Below are 19,144 nucleotides of genomic sequence, written 5' to 3' on the forward strand. Positions count from 1 at the left end.
CCCGGAACCAGGACTTTCACGCTGAAACTTTACCCGAGCAGGTCACTTAGCCCTGCCTCCAATAGCGATAGCGATAATAACTGTTGGTGTCAACCACAGGATTGGTGATAATTTTATAATTATTTGCATTACGCACCGTCCGAGTCAAGCTCCCTTCCAGTCTGGCGTTTTTCCGGACGCCACATTTTATGCCCTCCCCGCCATTATTTTATTTACTAAATGCCTATATCCCTCCGCCGGGTCAGAGAGTATTTTGAAGATATTGGCATTCGGTTATAGGGCGTGTTTTTTTTCCTATTGACCTATCGACATTGTTTAAAAAATGCTCCGTTCAAGGCATATATCTTTTTCGATGTTTATTCTGACGTGGAAATTACATCATGCACGGTGTTAGGTGGATCTACTTTTTGAACAGCTGAGAAGAGGTTGTGCTTCGGAGCCACTTATCATTAGCCATGGCCACAGCAAGCGACTGGACCGAGGCGCAGGCATCAACTTAATATAGCGTCATTTGGCTGCTGTTCCGCAGTTTATTTCTCGCGGAAGCCAACGCGGGGGTCCCATCTTGTTCATGTTTTTTGGTTCATGTGCGGCGAGGCGCCTGTTACTGCGTGGCAGGGTGGCTGCGAGCGTCTCCTAACTGGCCGCTGGGTCCCGCAGCTTGTCGCAGCTGAAGAAAATAGAAGCGGTCGTCAACCGAGTGAGCCGTCGGCGACCCCCCTCCGAGGCCGTTACCTGGCGCCTCGAACGGACACACATGGAGTATTGACTGTGATTTTTGCGGCGCTTTCTCGAAGGTGAATGCAAGACATTTGTGGCAGGAGACTTGGGTGGCTAACACCAAGTAGCTACATAAACCCAACTCGTGCGACGACAGCTGTCATTGGAGAAAGGAAAGTGATCTCCCCCCTCCACTCCTCCCAAATGTGTGTGCCAGGGAAGCGCTTTTCTGACGGATTTAAAGCAGCTCTCCTTGCATCCAATGGGCAAATTTGGGAATAACCTTGCGGCGTTGGAATATAACGACAAGCGCGATGCGATTTTGAGAGCTGCGCTTCATCGGAGAGAGGCTAGCTGGCTCCATTAGCTTGCTAGCTAGCGAGCTGGTTGATCAAACCTGGACGTTTTATCCCCCAGCAATTCTGGACATGAAGAGGATAATTCGCTATTCTTAGGGGCTGGAAGGTAAGACAAATAGTTTTTGTTTGTTTGTTTCTTTCTTTCTTTATTAAAATATTTCCTTCGTCAAACTAACAGTGTCCATCTTCTGACGTCGGTTGGGGGGGGGGGGGGGGGTGTCGCCTCCTCCATGATTCCGACTATACAACGAAACATTCTGTCGAACGGATAGATTACGTAGGCTTCATTCAGTGCAACTTCTTAAAACGCCGTCGAAACATTCACTCGCTAAAGATGCTCCTGTTTTGTGTGCACTGCGAGCTAGAGCCACGCCATTATGTAAGCATCCTCTCCACTTGTGTGGCATTGTAGTTCACCAACACAGTTGCGTTTCATTCAATAGACCTAGCCTTTGTGTGTGTTTGTGCGACTGTGTTGGGCACAGATGCTCATCGCCGCCTGACAAGTTGGCTGGTTATCATCCTCCTCCACCGATGGATGTTACGTCGCTTTTAGTGAATTTGCTTCAAGGCTGGTGACTTTTCAAGCTAACGACTTCACTCAAAGGTGAACCTGTTTGCTCAAACACTTTAAAACTCCTCCCAGAACCAAGTGAAATAAGTACGTGCAGTGTCATTGTCACGTTTTGTTGAGTTTTATTTCTTCTGTTGTTAGGGTCGTTAGAGTTGAACACAACAGGCCAGCGGCTTGAGTGAAAGAGTGAATGAGTGAGTGAGTGAGTGTGCGCATGTGCTTTGTGCCCAAGATTGAGTTAACAAAAGCTCACGTTAGCATGTGTATACTGGAGCCCGTGGTAGTAGTCGTGACTACCCGGTGGGCTCACCTCAGATGCTCCCATGTTCGGCGTTCTAGCTGTAAAAATGAGCAGAACCGCGGATCTAACCACACAAATGAATACCAGAGAAGTATATCAACCCCCCGTAAACAATTTCCGACCAGTGTCATGATTGCGGAATAGCTGTACTTTACATTTGAAACCTTGCTCAAGGTTGCACGGTCGCCCCCAAATCCAGTGTCTCAATGGTTGTCGTGAAACAAGAAGGTTATTTGGATCAATGGGTAACGTATATGAACACGCGTATGGCAGAAAACACTCAGGTGACTTGAAGTTCTGCTCTGAGACCCCCAATTTGGCCAACTTTCAAAATTGTCCGATTTGCATGTGTGATACATCATTGAAAAGCTTAAAATCTCAATTTTGTGGGGGAATAAAAATTATGAACAGGAAGGCATTTGAAAACAAAAAAGGGTTTTGCTGTTTAATTTCTAACTACAGGTGAGAGCACGCGAGAGCAGAATTAAGGACGCCATGATTTTAACGAGATATTATCTCGTACTTACCTTGTTTCGATCCAAAAACTCCATGTAGCATGTATCATCGAGTGTCAAGACACAGATGTGAATGGCCACAGCTGGATTTTGGGGGAATTTTATGGGTGAAACATCGTAATTTAACAAGGGTCGCGATGCAGGAATCGCAGACATCAAGTAGTGGTTGAGATGTTCTTTTTCATATATTTACTTTTAAACGTTTTTTCCCCCCAATTTTTATTTGTTTGGATTGATTATTTATCATCTAACATATCAGGGAAAATGTGACAGTAACAGAAAAAATAAAATTAAGCCATAGTTATGAGGTAGATATCCATGACTTATTTACAGACACCATTGTTTTAATTGTGACGTAATTTGTTTAAGTTTAAAGTATGCGAGTGAATAATTTTTTGAAGTTTTAACTTTTAACGAAACATTAGACATCAATTAATGATTCCAAGCTAAATATGACTAGCATTTTGAATAAGAAATATATTTAATTACCTTCTTTTTATGGCTGGGTTGAAACAAAAGCGGTTGCGCGACGTCTGTAAACGGGGGTTTCCAGGGTAAAACGGATAAATTAAAAATAGTTCGGGGGCTTAATGCACCATGAATCTGCTATTGCAGCATATAGACATATTGTTCTATCAAACACAACCGTTCTTTTGGCTTAAAATACAGAAGTTTATTTTAAAGAGGGGCGCAAGAGCAGAAACTGCTTTTTTCAGTCTTGTCTATGTTTTCCACCATATAAAAATGCAGTAGCCTTTCATTTATTGTGGAGGATATTATCCAGACACTATCCAGATCACTGGTGAAAATCAAATGCTCTTGTTTAATCTTCTCAGACGTTTTGAACACATTTAAAACAAAAACACTTAAACCTATGAAAACACAATAAATTTTGTATCTAGAATACACATTCTCTATTACAGTCATTGCCTTTAAAAGGTGGGGCCTTGAATTGTTACATTGTGTGAGAGAGCACTGTAATTGTATTGTAATGCTACAAGAATAGTCTTAAAAGAAAAATATTGTTTAGGAGTTTTCAGTTTGCAAAGCGTGTCTTCTTGTGCTGCATAACCACATGTTCTTAAACCGCTGTGCAAACTAGTTCATTGTGCTCCGCTCATTACATTGAAATGGTGTTACCGCTGTAATCCGAGGACCCAATGTGTAAAGTGGTAATATCACCAGTATAAAGTTGTCATTTTAATCAGCAACCGCCAAATCTCCACACAAACGTCAATGTAACCTCAGACCACGTCAACTAACTCTATAATACAACTCATACCTAGTGTTTTTTGTTGATTAATAATGGACCTAGAAGAAGTAATTTCAGAGGAATAAAAATTATTTTAAGAAGTTCAAATCCAAATTGTCAAACAAACAAGGACAGTAGAATGAGAGGCATTAAGTCTTACAAAATCTTCCATATGAATTTGGAGATTAAGAAGGGGGGGGCATCTTCCATCATAACTTCAGATGCATTAATATTGCAGTGTCATGGGAACAAAGTGGTTATATTACAAGAAAAATACAAGTTCAGATAACATAATTTATACTAAGGAATAGTGGAAAAGTCACACTTAATATGTATGTTCCACCTCACAAGATAATGACTCTGGATATTCTTTTAGAGGCATCCTATAACGAGGCCTTTGCTGATTTCGATCAGAAGAGGGGGGGGGGATTGCTCAAATTAGGTCCACTTTCAAATACCTATGTACTCTGCTTTACAATAATCAAAATATTCATTTTTGGCCAAAGGTTGGTTGAAAAAGTCGAACCTCAATGAAAACTTGGACAGAAACCCTTCTATCGCTTGACACTTGTATGAATTGCCTATCTCCAGGCCAGCCATTAAAAATAATTAAGTGGAGCTAAAGTATCCATAATGATGATAATATGCTCAGAATAAAAATGCTGTAATTTCCCGAATGTAACGCGCACTTTTTCCCCCCAAAATCAACTCGTAAAATCACGGTGCACATTATAAACGGGTACACGGATGGAGACAGAAATGTATAAACCGATTTTTTAAAAATTGACACGGCCACGTTGTGTTGAAGAAACGTATGGGGCGACCCGTTGCCGACCATTATGGTACGTGATGTCACCATTTTATTTCGGTAATACTTCACTCTAATCGGCCGAATGATTTCATCTGTGTTAAATTCTGCTTTTTTTCACTCTTCATAAAGCACAGAATTTAGTTTCTTGAACTCATTTGAGTCAACGTTTATTGCAGCTCCGCAACTCGGACCATAACAAACGTCAGCACTAGAGGTGTGCAAAATTTCCGATTCTTAGATTATTCGCGATTCGGCCGTGGAAGATTCGAGAACGATTCACAAACATCCAAATTCCGATTATTGAAATATGCCAAGTTAAGGGGAAGTACAACACACTCAGCGTGCCGCGCGGTCTTCGGTACGCAATGAGGCACGGTGCGAGAGTAGCTAAACATCATGCTTCTCATTACCCGGCCCCTCGGGTAATGCCAATGCTCAACTCACGGCTCTAGCTCAACTCATGCCACGAGATAAAAAAACACAACAACATACCTGACTGCTGCCGACAAGCTGCTACAAAGTACATCCACATAATGTTACGGTAGATATCATTTATATAGGACTAGATGCAATATAGATTCGGTAGCGTGAGCAGCACATCTACAAAAAGCTAGATGCGTGCGTTAGTAAACGGCCGCCATCTTAAAGCAGTACACTTCCCTGCAAGGCTGTTGTAGCGAACCTTCCAAGCGGACCTAATTAACTTTTTATCTAAAATACTCCTAAATCGGTAAAATATTGACTTGAATCTATCTTTAAAATAGTTTAAAATTTTTCACATGTCGAAAGTAGACAAAAGGGAAATTATGGAATAACGGGAGCAATTTTAACAACTTTTAACGGTTGATTCACAACATTAAATTAATTGAATGTAGTTTAAAGCTGCTGATACAGAATGGGGACTGGAGTTTTTTATTGACTGTTATTTTTGTATATTTGTTTACTGTTATATGTTAATACTGAAGTAGTAGTTTGGTTTAGCCTGAGAGTATTTTTGAACACTTTTGGAACTAATGTACAAAACATTTAAAAAAAAAAAAAAAAAAAAAAGGGAGGGGGGTGCATCAATAATCGTTTTATAATCGAATCGGAGCCTCTGAATCGTAATCGAATCGTTAGGTGCCCAAAGATTCCCAGCTCTAGTCAGCACACACACTTCCTGTGTCCGTCAACTATATCTGTCCCTCGGGAAACTCAAACCCAAATTACAATAGTTCCTATTGTTACTGTCGTGTCAACAGCGATGAGCTCTCACGGATTTCCGTCTTACGTTCTCACTTTCATTTTACCGTATCAATCCATGGAAGAAACATTTATTCATCATGATGAAACGAGCAAGTTATACAGCAGCCTTTAAAAGAAAAGTCACATCTGTTTTGTTTTCTCCTAGATTCTGGTAAGTTGGAGAAGTTGTCAAATCATATTATTACTAGAGCTGGGAATCTTTGGGCACCTAACGATTCGATTACGATTACGATTCAGAGGCTACGATTCGATTATAAAACGATTATTGATGCACCCCACTCCTTTTTTTTTTAATTTTTTTTGTTTTGTTTTTGTTTTGTACATTAGTTCCAAAATTGTTCAAAAATCCTCTCAGGCTAAACCAAACTACTATTTCAGTATCAAGTTAACATATAGCAGTAAACAAATATACAAAAATAACAGTAAATAAAAAACTCCAGTCCCCATTCTATATCAGCAGCTTTAAACTACTTTCAATTAATTTAATGTTGTGAATCAACCGTTAAAGTTGTTAAAATTGCTCCTGTTATTCCATAATTTCTCTTTTGTCTACTTTCAACATGTAAAAGTTTTAAAACTATTTTAAAGATAGATTCAAGTCAATATTTTACCGATTTAGGAGTATTTTAGATAAAAAGTTAATTAGGTTCGCTTGGAAGGTTCGCAACAACAGCCTTGCAGGGAAGTGTACTGCTTTAAGATGGCGGCCGTTACTAACGCCCGCATCTAGTTTTTTGTAGATGTGCTGGTAACGATACCGAAGCTATAATGCATCTAGTCCTATATAAATGATATCAACCGTAACATAGTGTGGCTTGTAGCAGCTTTTCGGCAGCAGTCAGGTATGTTGTTTTTTTGTTTTTTTTAATCTCGTGGCATGAGTTGAGCTAGAGCCGTGAGTTGAGCATTGGCGTTACCCGAGGGGCCGGATAATGAGAAGTATGATGTTTAGCTACTCTTGCTCCGTCCCTAATTGCGTACCAAAGACCGCGCGGCGCGCTGAGTGTGTCGTACTTCTGCTTTACTTGACATATTTCAATAATCGGAATTTGGATGTTTGTGAATCGTTCTGGAATCTTCCACGGCCGAATCGCGAATAATCTAAGAATCGGAAATTTTGCACACCTCTAATTATTACCATAAATATTGTCAGTTTATGGTAATGTTTTTAACTACCAATGTGCTATGCTTGTGCTGTGTTTCACCAGTCAGTAAAATGACATTTCTGTATTTGTACACAAGCTCTGTTTTCTTGTATTCTTGTATTTATTGGTGCTAAAATTAGGGTGCGCGTTATAAACGGGTACAATAATTTTCCCTAGATTATACAAGTAAATTTGGGGTGGGCATTATACACTGGTGCACCTTATATTCGGGAAGTTACGGTATGTCTACATATCTGCAAACTGTGAAAATGATCCATTTCTCCTGCCTTTATAATCTTCAAAGTTTAAATGATCAGAACATTGTTTTGAATGTCACTGGTCATAGTTCAGCGTAGAAGATGATGAAAAATGTTTTTTTTTAATAACATCTTGTTCCCTGTCATTCACCTTCGTAAAGCATGACGAACGTACCACTCGCTAAGTGGGAGGCATAGACACATAAAATTTGCGACATGTACCAGTATGTACATATCGTAGTACATCCACAAACTTGGCCTACACAATATGTCATTTCAGTATCGGCATCGCAATGTTCGCCTACGTAATTGTCCTATCACATGATGTACAATGATTATTATTTTTTTGAACACGTTAACTTTGTTTGCGTCATAAAAGTAGCAAGTTTGCCGAGACATTGAGTCCTGTATCCCTTTTATATACAGCAATCTTCATCATTCACAGATGAACTTCCTTAGCCGGAGGGCCGGTAGGGCTATACGGTACAAAATCAAACGTTTCTTATTTTCAACATCGTCATATGCTATTGTTTAGCCACAACCGGATTCATTACTATTCATCCTTTGCACAGCCGTTGGAAACATAAAATGTCGTTCAATCCATCTGCAGGCGACTGGGAGATTAGGATTTTACGACACTGTGCGTTGGTCCTCATGGGAAAACTCAGTCTTAAGGCAAAGCACTACTGCTTTTGTCCACCTGCATCGCTAAAATCGACCAAAACTGAAAAGTTACCAAGTGTTGCTTTAAATCTATTATGCAACGATAAAAGATTTACAGAAAATGAGACATTTTACCATGAATAAATTTTTTAAAGAATATAAACAATGAGAAGGATAAATGTTTTTCCTGAGTTCCCCTTTGTTTTTCATTAATCTAATAAAATACTGAATGCAATACACTTATACAAAAACATGATGAGTCTTCCCAAACAGAGCTATTCAAATCATGTGGTGAAAATTCTTCTAGTTCTAAGATTGCAATATATATCGCAAACACCCCAAAAGTCACGATGTAAGTTTTTTTCCCAATATTGTTCAGCCCTACCACAAACTGTTTACCATCATTTTCTGATGATCACAATTACTAATAGTCAGGGTGTGATGTAAAATGGGCCAGGCAATGAACGTACGTTGGCGGCATGTGACACGGCTTTTCCTATACATACATTACGTAGTCATATGCACCAGGTTACACGAAACGTACCACTGTTGGCGGCACACAGTGATTGAATTTCCTCCACGTACTAGTGCGCTGGCAGCACTCAAAGGCTTAAGTGTTGGTTTAGATATCCTATAGTTGATTTTTTTGTATGTGTTTTCTCACAAACATTTGTGCACTTAACAATTTTTCATACAGCTGGTATTGATGTGTTCAAGTGTTTGTTCTAAAAACGTACTCCCCTCCCCCCCCCACACACACACATACACAAAATATCACGGCTGAACCAGATTGAATCGTCGCACATTCTACTTAAAACTATTTACAAAAATACAGTACATCCGCGATTCACACGTGTTTTTCATATCCAAAAATATGTGAATTTCACGTGTTTTTGAGAACAACAAATGTATCTAAAAGTCACGTGTGTATTAATGTTCTGCATGAGTTAATTGTGATAATTTGTAAATATTTGATTCTACTTGAATTGTTGAATTTGCGTTTTTTGGAACAGTTTGCTGGCGAACTTATTGTTAAGATAAATATCAAGCCGTTGGTCAGGTATTCACACACGGGTCAAGAACATTCACACCTGTGTAAATGCCTATCCCACATTTGCTAGGCGGCAGTTTTGCCAACAATGCCTTGATTGCGCAACTACAGTGCTGCTCAAAAGTTTGTGAACCCCCTCAACATTTTGGAATTTTCTATTATTTCAACCTGATTTCCTAATCAATCAATTCAGTAGTTTTTTTTTTTTTTGTTTTTTTAACAGTAGTGTTGTCGAGACTAAATTAAAAAGAGTTTTCATCAACTGATGTAGGTGCAAAATTGAACTGTTTGGTCACAACCAAAACCGCCATGTCTGGCGAAAAGTCAACACTGCATACCACCAAAAGAACCTTCTCCCAACAGTGAAGCATGGAGGTGGGAATGTCAAGATCTGGGCTTGCTTTTCATCCTCAGGACCTGGACAACTCCACATAGTCCAGGGAATCATGAATTCTGAGGAATATTGTCAAATCCTAGAACATAACCTGACGCCATCTGTTTTGAAGTTAAAGCTTGGCAGAAGGTGGATCATGCAACATGATAATGATCCAAAGCATTCCAGCAATACAACCAAGGAATGGCTGAAAAAGAAGAAGATTCGTGTTCTGGACTGGCCCAGTCAAAAGTCCTGACCTAAATCCCATTGAAATGCTGTGGCGGGACCTGAAGCGAGCAGTTCATGCCAGACGCCCATCAAACCTCTCTCAACTGACTGCGTTCTGCAAGGAAGAATGGGCAAAAATCCCCCAAAGTAGATGTGAGAGGCTGATTAGTCACTACAGAAACCGTTTGGTTGAGGTAATCTCTGCAAAAGGAGGCGCAATATCCTATTAACTGAAGGGGTTCACATACTTTTGCACACATGATATCTGAGTTTTTCTTAAATCAACCACTTTTGTTAAATAAAGAATGACAATATAACTATTTCTTTTGTTTCAGTCCATTATTTGGAATGTCAGTATTGTGGATTTGGGTATAACTTAACATTTAATAAGGTTATTTTAGGTTTTTTTACAAAAAATCTGACCATCGCTGTGGGGTTCACAAACTTTCGAGCAGCACTGTATGTGCAACTTTTCAGTAAACACGTTTGTATGTTCAACTTTTCATTTAACATGGAAAACGCTACAACCTGCTGACCACTTCTGTTCGGTTGCAAGACATTGTGGACGTTGTTTGAAAATAGAGTTCAAAAGTTGACATTGGCATTTCAACCTGTAATGCAAAGAGAACTCCAACCCCTGCCACTTCAGTACAGCAACATAACCACTATGCTACAAGTCACCACACTTTCAGCACTGCATATTGGACAGTGTTTTGGGAGTAAGCATGATGTAATGCTAATTTTTACTCACATGTCAATGGCATTAAGTTAGATGCATGAAAGTCATTTTCCAATATTTTAAACTGTTTTCATTCATAGGTAGATCGAAATGGGAGTGTGCATTAGTTAAACTGTTATCTGTGTACTTGTTCATTTGACTACAATTGCATTTGCGATTTAAATCATTCTGCAAATAGTACATTTTGAAATCGGTCACACTGTGATGTCACACTGTGCCTTATTATGCAAGTATCTGCACTCTTTGTTGCTCCTCCACACCCACTAATATCAGGACTGCTGAACACAGAGAAAAGCCGTCCAGAGGCTGCCCCTTCTGGTTCCAAAATGTGACGCGTTAAACATAGTTTTTGAATAAAACAGTATTTAAATCTTTACATATGCAGTTCTTTTGTTCTACCACCAGTACATGTCTTTGTCACTTTTAAAACATTTTAAAAATTATTATTATTATTTTTTTTTTTTTTTGCGTGACCTACTGTTGCCTGCAAGACGACAATGACCTCTAGCTTTGATGCACCAAGTGAGTTGGCGTCAAGTGAGTGAATTTGTTCTTGAAATAAAAATAAAGTTCTAAATAAAGTTCTCTAAGCATTTCGGAACAAGTAAGTCTTTGCGAAATCTAATTTTTAATTTTAATTTCTAACTTTGCACGTGGCACCCAGCTGAATTCGGAGTTTGAAGCGAGTGAACATTATATTTTTGTATATATTTTGTATATTGTTGAAATAGCCAAGCTTGGTGTCATTGAAGAGAGATTGTAATCCACATATCCATTATGTGTCAAAGTCACCACTTGCATTGCCAATGCCTACGAGCTTCCCACCAACACACCCGCTCCAATCGGAGCAAAGGGTATTCAAATTAAGTCCAGTCAACTGCATATTAATGAAAAACCGCATGTCTGCAGATGAGCCTTCTCAAATTTTCTTTCGCACATTGCTCTACCAGTCTTTTGTAGAATAGTAGTTTGTCCTTCTAAAGACATTATGATATTCTTGTGTTATTGGACCACCATCTGTCTGAAGAGCCTTTAGGCAGACTGAGACCAATCAGGCACAAGCAAAAAAGAGAGGAGGCAGTCAGATGGTGTCAGCACCCCTACAAGATTTGACATCTTGAATATTTGTTCATAAAGTGTTTGGAATGAAAATACCCTGCCCGATTTTAGTAGCATACACGCTAGGCCTGAACGATATTGGAAAAAAAATATTATTGTGATTTTTGGAGGTTTTGCCATATAAAGCGATTAGGCATGTGCCGGTATGCGATTCTGACAGTAAGATAACCTTAAGACAAAATATCACTGTTTCACAGTATTGCAATTACAGCTCTAAAATGTGCTACTTTGTGATGTCTGGGTTTAAAAAAAAAAAAAAACTTCTTTTCATTGATCATTTTTATTTTTCCAAACATTATAGCAAATTGGAACATAAGTATAATGTTAAGTTAAAATAAAGAAAACAATGAAATATTCTAAATAAAATTAAAATACATGCAGTCCTTTATGTGAGGTTAAACCCAGAGCCATAGCTCAACATTATTACCATCAGAATAAAAATTGATTGAATTATTTTCCATAAAAAGCGCGTGCGAATGACTTGTATCATGTTTACATTATACACACTCTTTCTCAACCCAGACAGTTGCTAGAGATATTACACCACATGTTTTACCACCACTAGCAACACTTAACACGCTGGAGTTAACAGGGTTTACTTACCTTTAATTTTGTATTAATGCGAAATCATATTGGAGGCATTGCCTCCTCGGCAGCCACCCTCCGCAAACATGTTTTACATGTCGGTTGGCCGTCCTTCTCTGAGCCGTGGCCATCTGTAACCTTTCTGTAGCTGAAGTATTCCCATACCAGCAAATTCGTTTTCTTCGATGGTGGAAAAAGTTCCGGAGTTTCACCTCCTCCAGCCATCGTGTGAGCAACAACCGGTGGGGCAGGGTTGAGCCTTTCAGCTGCAAGCATGGGATTGCTCCCTGCATTTTTGGGACATAAAAAATAGCTACCAACTTAGGGACGGTATGACGGAAAACTTTAGCGGTTTTGAAACCGTGACATTTTCATACCACGGTATACATTGAAAGCGGTAATTGGCACATTTGTAATTGTGATATTCTATTGCGATATTGACACTAGAAGACTTTTCACCAGATAACTTGAATAGCTCTGTTTGGGATAGGTCTGAAAAAATTTGGGGGGAAAAAATTAACATAGCGATTTATATTGCCAAGGCGCCTAACTTTTTGCATTGGTTGCACAGTTGCGCCTAACTTTTCTATCAAGGTGCATCAGCACATAATGTTGGCGCACCCACATTTTTCATTGCATCACCTTTAACCCCATACTTATACAGGCATGAAAATCACTCACCTTTCGGCGAAATTCACCGTTTGAAGTCAAAAAGGGTGACCTATGTGAATTGTGTAGGTCCGCGGAGAACATTTTGGAAGGGGGGGGGGTGTAATTCCATCTAACTAACCAACCACATGTTTAATTGAAGTTGCCTGTCGCGATATGCAATGAGTCCATTTGTCTCAAGGTAAATAAAAATGAGGGCTATAATTTTCACCGCTGTTTTATCACGGCATGCGTGTAGATGACATGAGACTCCAGTTCCTTTGACAGATGTTTATTGGTAATCAACACGCCGTAGAATTACAGGTCAGACATACAAATTAAGGAAACACATGTATATTAAACACTGTAAACGTTAGCATTGCTACAATGAGACCATCGGGGGGAAAAAAGACAACCTACTTTACGAAAAGTGCTTTTTTGCGGCGTGTGAAGCTGTTAGCGGTTGAGCGAACGTACTTCCGGTGAACATTTCATAATAAAAGCACGTCACGTTCATATAATTAATGATTTCTGGAGTTAATCCCAAATACTTCAGAATTATTACTATAATATGTAAATACTATAATACTACACAATTCAGATCCTACACTAAGAAAAATGACACCCTTTTAAAAAAATTATTGGCAATAAATATTGTAATTATTATGATTCTATTATATACAGTAGTGTAGCTACTATAATAATAATGCTAGATTTTTTTTAACAATTGTTTTGAATAATGTTGGAAAGGCGAAGTTAATGTTCTGAATGTGTTTACATTCCATTCTTTTGTACTCGTAAATGCTATCAACATTTGACCTCATTGTTTATGTGTGATTAATTATTATTTACATGTTTCTTTGTACTTTAATGAAGAATTTAAGTGTTCCAAAATGTTTTTGTGAATTAATAAGCGTCAACAAAATTTAATTGCTAAATTAGTAAAAAAAAAAAAAAAAAATTATTACGTTTAGTCAACTAATATCGTCAGCTGACTACCGTAATTTCCGGACTACAAGCCGCTACTTTTTTCCGTCAGTTTGGGTCCTGCGGCGTGTGCAATGATGCGGCCAATTTGTGTATTTTTCTGACGGCCGCCAGGGGCGCTCGAGCATGGAATGTGGGAGTGAGACACGTGGAATATGTGTCGAGGAAGACGCTAGTTTGCACTATTACCGGTAGTTTAACTTTGTGCGTTGTGCATGAATAGAGGTGGCGGACCATCGTCTTTGTGCATGAATAGAATTGGCAGACCTGCATCATGGAAAATACTAGAAGAAATTACATTGGCCATCCGAGTTGTATGGGAAGCTTTGATGACGAGCGGTGAGAGATCGTTTGCAAAGACTCGCCGCATGCGAAGAGTAGCTTTTGCGCAGGTTTGCCGGGGGAGCCTGGCAGCGTGAAGTGCGAGGAGGACGGCACAGGCTGGGAGTGAATTTGCCTCATTATAGGAGACATTGAAGCAGGCCCGGATCTAGGATTATCCACCAGAGTGGGCACTAAGAAATCTTGAGGGGGCACCCCCAATGCAGGCTTTTTTTTACCCTCTGTATTTCTCCGGGCTTGGGACTGGCACAAGTAGGACACTGGCTTGTGTCACGTTGAGGCTGCATTAATTTTTGAGGGGGGTTATTTGTTTTTTTTTCCATTCATCTATCTACTTATTCTCGCGGTCGGCGTAATGTCACGATGAAGTCATCTCGCATCGCAAAGTGTCACCATTTTGAGATGGGGGCACGCACCGTAGACAAACGTCTGAAATTCATATATTTCAGCTGTGTTTTGCGTCTTTTTTTCATAAAAACGTCTTAAACATGACTTATTATTATCACGAGTCACTGCCGATAGACACGAGGAGGCAATACAACTTAAAATAAGCGTGTATTGGCCTACAAATCTGCCCATACAAAGTCGCAGCTGATAGCTGGATAAACAATCCAAAGGAATTGCCTGCAGTGGAGTTCGGAAACATCTGCAACTACCTCATAAAGTCACCCAGTAAGTTGACCTTCATCAATTACGTGGAATATGTACTGTGTGGAACTAAGAAAACTGGTAGTATATACGGAGGGATTATTTCTGCCGTAACCGGTAATTCCCCTCCAAGCATTACTGTATTTAGCCGTGAACACGTCATGGCAAAATAACCAATTCCCACCAGGCCAATAATATACCGATTGACCGATCAGAGCAGATAACGGCAGAAAAAAAATAACGGTTTGCAAGTCGTCGGTTACGGTAATAATAACCACTGCCTAGTCTATTGAATCCTAGCAGCTAATTGGGGGAAAAAAAAAAATCGATTAAAGTTTACTCACCAGTAATAAAATGTCGGCTGCAAATGTAATTGTGCCTGGATTTAGGTTCCCACTGGCGAGAATGGTCCACGGAACAGTCTTGTTTTACTGTTCCTCGATTGATTGCTTTCAGCCATTTGCTTGTCCTTTTTTTCTCACGAGGAAGAATGAAGAACTTCAAATGCGGCTCTAAACTCTTCCTTGTGTTACAACCCGCAACATGGCAACTTTTAGTCATTCCGACGGGAAAAAAAAAGACCGCAAATAAGACAAAAGTTCAACGCGTTTGTACTACAATGCGCGACAGAGCAACTGCTTGTGACTCGTGTTTTTGTCCCCATATCAATATGGCGACGCGTTGTTGTGGCTGGTGACGTCATTAATGCCGGATGTCCGACTGCGAGAATGTGTCTGGAGGAGTGAGAGGAAGCGCGCGGATAACAAACGAGGTTGGAAAAACAGCTTGTTTTGGTGATTGCTTGTTCGATGTGTGTGAGGATTTGGGGGTCGGTGACAATATTGCCGGCGGAATATAATCCAACGGTCAGAGAAGATGCAGCAACTTCAGTTGATTTGATGAAATTAAATTAGTTTTTTCCATTCCTTTGAGCCGTTTGAATGCATTTGGACATTAATTTGAAAGTGTGTGGTTTGTGTATCAAAAAGAAATAAAGAAAAACATCAATAAACGTATTATAGTGAAATAACATGTACAATTCACAATAAAATGAATTGAATGAATTCCAGCCTAAACTGAACTAGGCGTTATCCAAAAAATGACCACTAGATGTCCACATTGGACAAGTAATAAACCATCAATAATAAATGGCAATTCCTACAAACAAGAGGGCTGCTATAGCTGCAAGCTAAGCACTCGGTAGCTAAATGAATCAGAAAACTACCATCACGATGGACAGCGATCTCAAATCTGAACATTGAATGGGATTAATTTCGGATGTACCCTTAGCGATCCAATACAGTGCAACTTGTACATATATTATCACGCTCTAGGCGCTACGTTAGCATTAGAATGCTACGTTAGCAATGGGATGCTACGAGCGGCGCTAACGTGCTACGAACTACAAACAATAATAAAGAGTACTGATACAAGCACAAGCATCACATATATGATTGCAGTATACGTGGAGAACATTATAACTTACTTATCGGCCGAGGACGAACTTTTTTCCCTCAACCGCGGTCTTTTTAGAATACTCTGCGCATGTGCAACAACGCAGTTGTCCCAAAGCGAGGCAGTTCGCTGTCCAGCCCTCACAGCATGGAATTCACAACAGCGTGGTTGCGGCCAACAGTAACCGTTAATCGTGCAATAAAAAAACTAGGTGAGACCAACTCTCCGTGCGTTCTCTATATCCAGTGTGACGCTACAATAGATATTCCCGACATTTTTATTGGGTGGGCATGACTCACGTCTGGGTGGGCCATGCCCACCCCGGCCCCCCCATACATCCGGCCCCGCATTAAAGGCGACAGCGAAGGAGACACTGAGAAGGTGCGTGGCAAAGTGCATCTGAGCGTCTTCATATCCGACACTGAGGGTGAAGACTTCCATGGAGGAAGATGAAGATTGAAGATGAAGATGAAGATTGCTAACAAAGACTTTTATGTTTTTATTAACCAGCACAATTAGTGCTGCACCGCCATGCTGACGCTATGTAGCTTCCGTGCCGCTGCTATATAACTGCCGTGTTTGCCGGCGCTGTTTGGAACGAAAAGTTAAGGTGTGTTATTAAAATTTTGAAAACTGTGTATTTCGTTGTCAATGTCTCTTGTTACTAAGTGGGCACACGCGGCTTATAGGCAGGAGAGGCTTATGTATGTACAAAATGGTTTTTCCTTTAAAAATGTACTTGGTGAGGCTTGTAATCAGGGGCGCCCAATAGTCCAGAAATTACGGTAATCGGGAGAAAGTTAGTCGTTTGGGAAGGCCCTAACTGAACATATTTCCTCCACATCTTCTCACCTTTTTAACCCCTGACCCATTTTCATGCCTGCTTATAATCATTCATTCATTCATTTTCCGTGCCGCTCTCTCCATAAAAATCATATAATTCTTGCATTCGTCTTCTGAACCGCTTATCTTCATGAGGGTCGCGTGGGTGCTGGAGCCTATCATAACTGGGGCTGTAGCTATCGAATATTTTAGTCGATTAATCGATGGACTATTTAGTTCAAATAATCGAGTAATCAGATAACGAACATGAAAATTTAAAATACCTGAGCTGAGCCTCAAATGGTAGAAAAAAGTTTTTTTTTTTTTTAAAGAGTATCTATGTACAACAAAAGAACAGTTGGCTAACGTACATAGAAAAAGTCCGCTAGCTTAAATGCTATAAAATGCTAAAGTTTTTTTTTTTTTTTTTTTTACAATGCTCTTAACAAATAGTTGAGACACATATTCCCACAAAAAATGGCTAAATATAAAGTAAATTAAGAAAGCATTAAAAACTTTAGCTCAAACAAAAACTTAGCTAACGTTGGTCTTAACAGGGAGCAGTTGGATTCAGCCATGGGAAAAGGGGCAGACCAGAGGGCAGTATATCCACCCTCATCAATAATACTAAATGCAAACACTTTCAAAATAAACCATAACAACGCCACTTTAATTCAACCAATACTCGAAGCAACAAAATTTAATTCGAATATTTTTTTCTAATCGAATACTCGAGTTAATCGATTAATCGTTGCAGCACTAATCATAACTAACTCCAGTCAGAAGGTGGGGTACACCCTGAACATGTTGCCAGCCAGTCGCAGGGCACATACTATTCACAACTAAAACTATTAACGCACACACTTACACCTATAGACAATTTGGTGTGTTCAGTCAGGATACCATGTGCGGCTTTTGGGATCTGGCGAAAACCCACTCGGGCACGGGAAGAACATGCAAACTTCACGCAGGAAGGCCAAAGCCAGGATTGAACCCATAATACCAGAACTCTGATGTGGACAAGCTAGCCACTGCCCCACCGTGCTCCCTTCATAAAGTAAATTGTTTTTAAACAAGAATAGCGTAGAAAAATGTTTGTCTTTATTCAATGCTTCATTGATTGAGTCCACTCACGCTTTGCAGCTCACACTGCCGAGAACAGCCTCTCACATATAGAATGAATGAGTTGGCACAGCACACTTCAGAATGGGCTGCCGCTAGTGTGTAACAAGTTTAATGATGATTAACGCATTTGTGCCGTTGATTGTAGAGCTACCAAGGCTTCTCTGGCTAGATCAAAGCTACAAATGTGTGACAATCATCGTTAACTTTTAGGTACCAAACGCCAGCTTCACTGGTGACCAAGAAAACAGTTGGTCGCAATGCTTAGCAGGAGGGAGGGTGAGACGCTGTGGCGCTATACGAGCATGACGCAGAAAAAAATTAATTGGCGTGTTCAAAAAAATATATCGCATGTCCTTGCAATGCGAATATTGAGCATCTGCACATCGCGATGATGATGGTCAAACGATATATCGTTCAGGCCTAATACACATAGTAGACTTAAAACCTCCTCCAAGGCCAAGTAGCATCGATCGCAATCAACTCGGTACGCCTGCTAATTTACCACCTTACTAATGTAGTCTGATTTTGTTATTAACTGGTGATTGACAAATCGTGGCATTTTTGTCCCACAAGAATTCAGAAACTAAAACTCTTGAAGCATATTCTTCTGAATGCCTTTTATTCATCGTCGATGATATTTTGTTATAAAGCACTTTGAGGACCTCTCAGGTAGGCATGTGCCGATTGACGTTTTCATACCATGGTATACCTTAAAACTGGTAAAGTTTCAAAACCGCAAAAATTTTCCGTCATACCTTCCCTAAGGTATTAGCTATTTTTTATGTCGTAAAAATGCATGGAGAAATACATCGCTTGCAGCTGTAAGGCTCAATCCTCCCTCACCGGTTGTTGCTCGGTGTCAGTGAGTCAGTTGTGCTACACGATGGCTGGACGAGGTGGAACTCCTGAATTATTTCCCCAGTCGAAGAAAACGAAATCGCTGGTATCGGAATACTTCGGCTACAGAAAAGTTAAGACGGCCACCGACATGTAAAACATGTTTTCGGATGGTGGCTGCCAAGGAGGCAATACCTCCAGTATGATTTCGCATTTACACAAAATTAAAGGTTGGTAAGATTGTGTGTATAATGTAAACATACGAGTCATACACACGTGGTTTTTATGGAAAATAATTTTTGTTCTGATGGTAACAATGTTGAGTTATGGCTGTGGGTTT

General features: G+C 39.9%; 1 protein-coding gene across 2 annotated transcripts in view; it reads left to right on the forward strand.

Moving 5' to 3' along the window:
• Positions 1 to 418: 418 nt before the first annotated feature.
• kmt2cb (lysine (K)-specific methyltransferase 2Cb) overlaps positions 419 to 19,144 on the forward strand; it is a 135,037-nt gene continuing 116,311 nt past the window's right edge. For both annotated transcript variants that reach the window (XM_057856562.1, XM_057856563.1), the window contains exon 1: positions 419 to 1,185. The gene's annotated coding sequence lies outside the window, so the exon portion shown is untranslated. The remainder of the gene's footprint in view (positions 1,186 to 19,144) is intronic.

The sequence above is a fragment of the Corythoichthys intestinalis genome, chromosome 14 (genome assembly GCF_030265065.1).
Source record: "Corythoichthys intestinalis isolate RoL2023-P3 chromosome 14, ASM3026506v1, whole genome shotgun sequence".
Classification (NCBI taxonomy): domain Eukaryota; kingdom Metazoa; phylum Chordata; class Actinopteri; order Syngnathiformes; family Syngnathidae; genus Corythoichthys; species Corythoichthys intestinalis.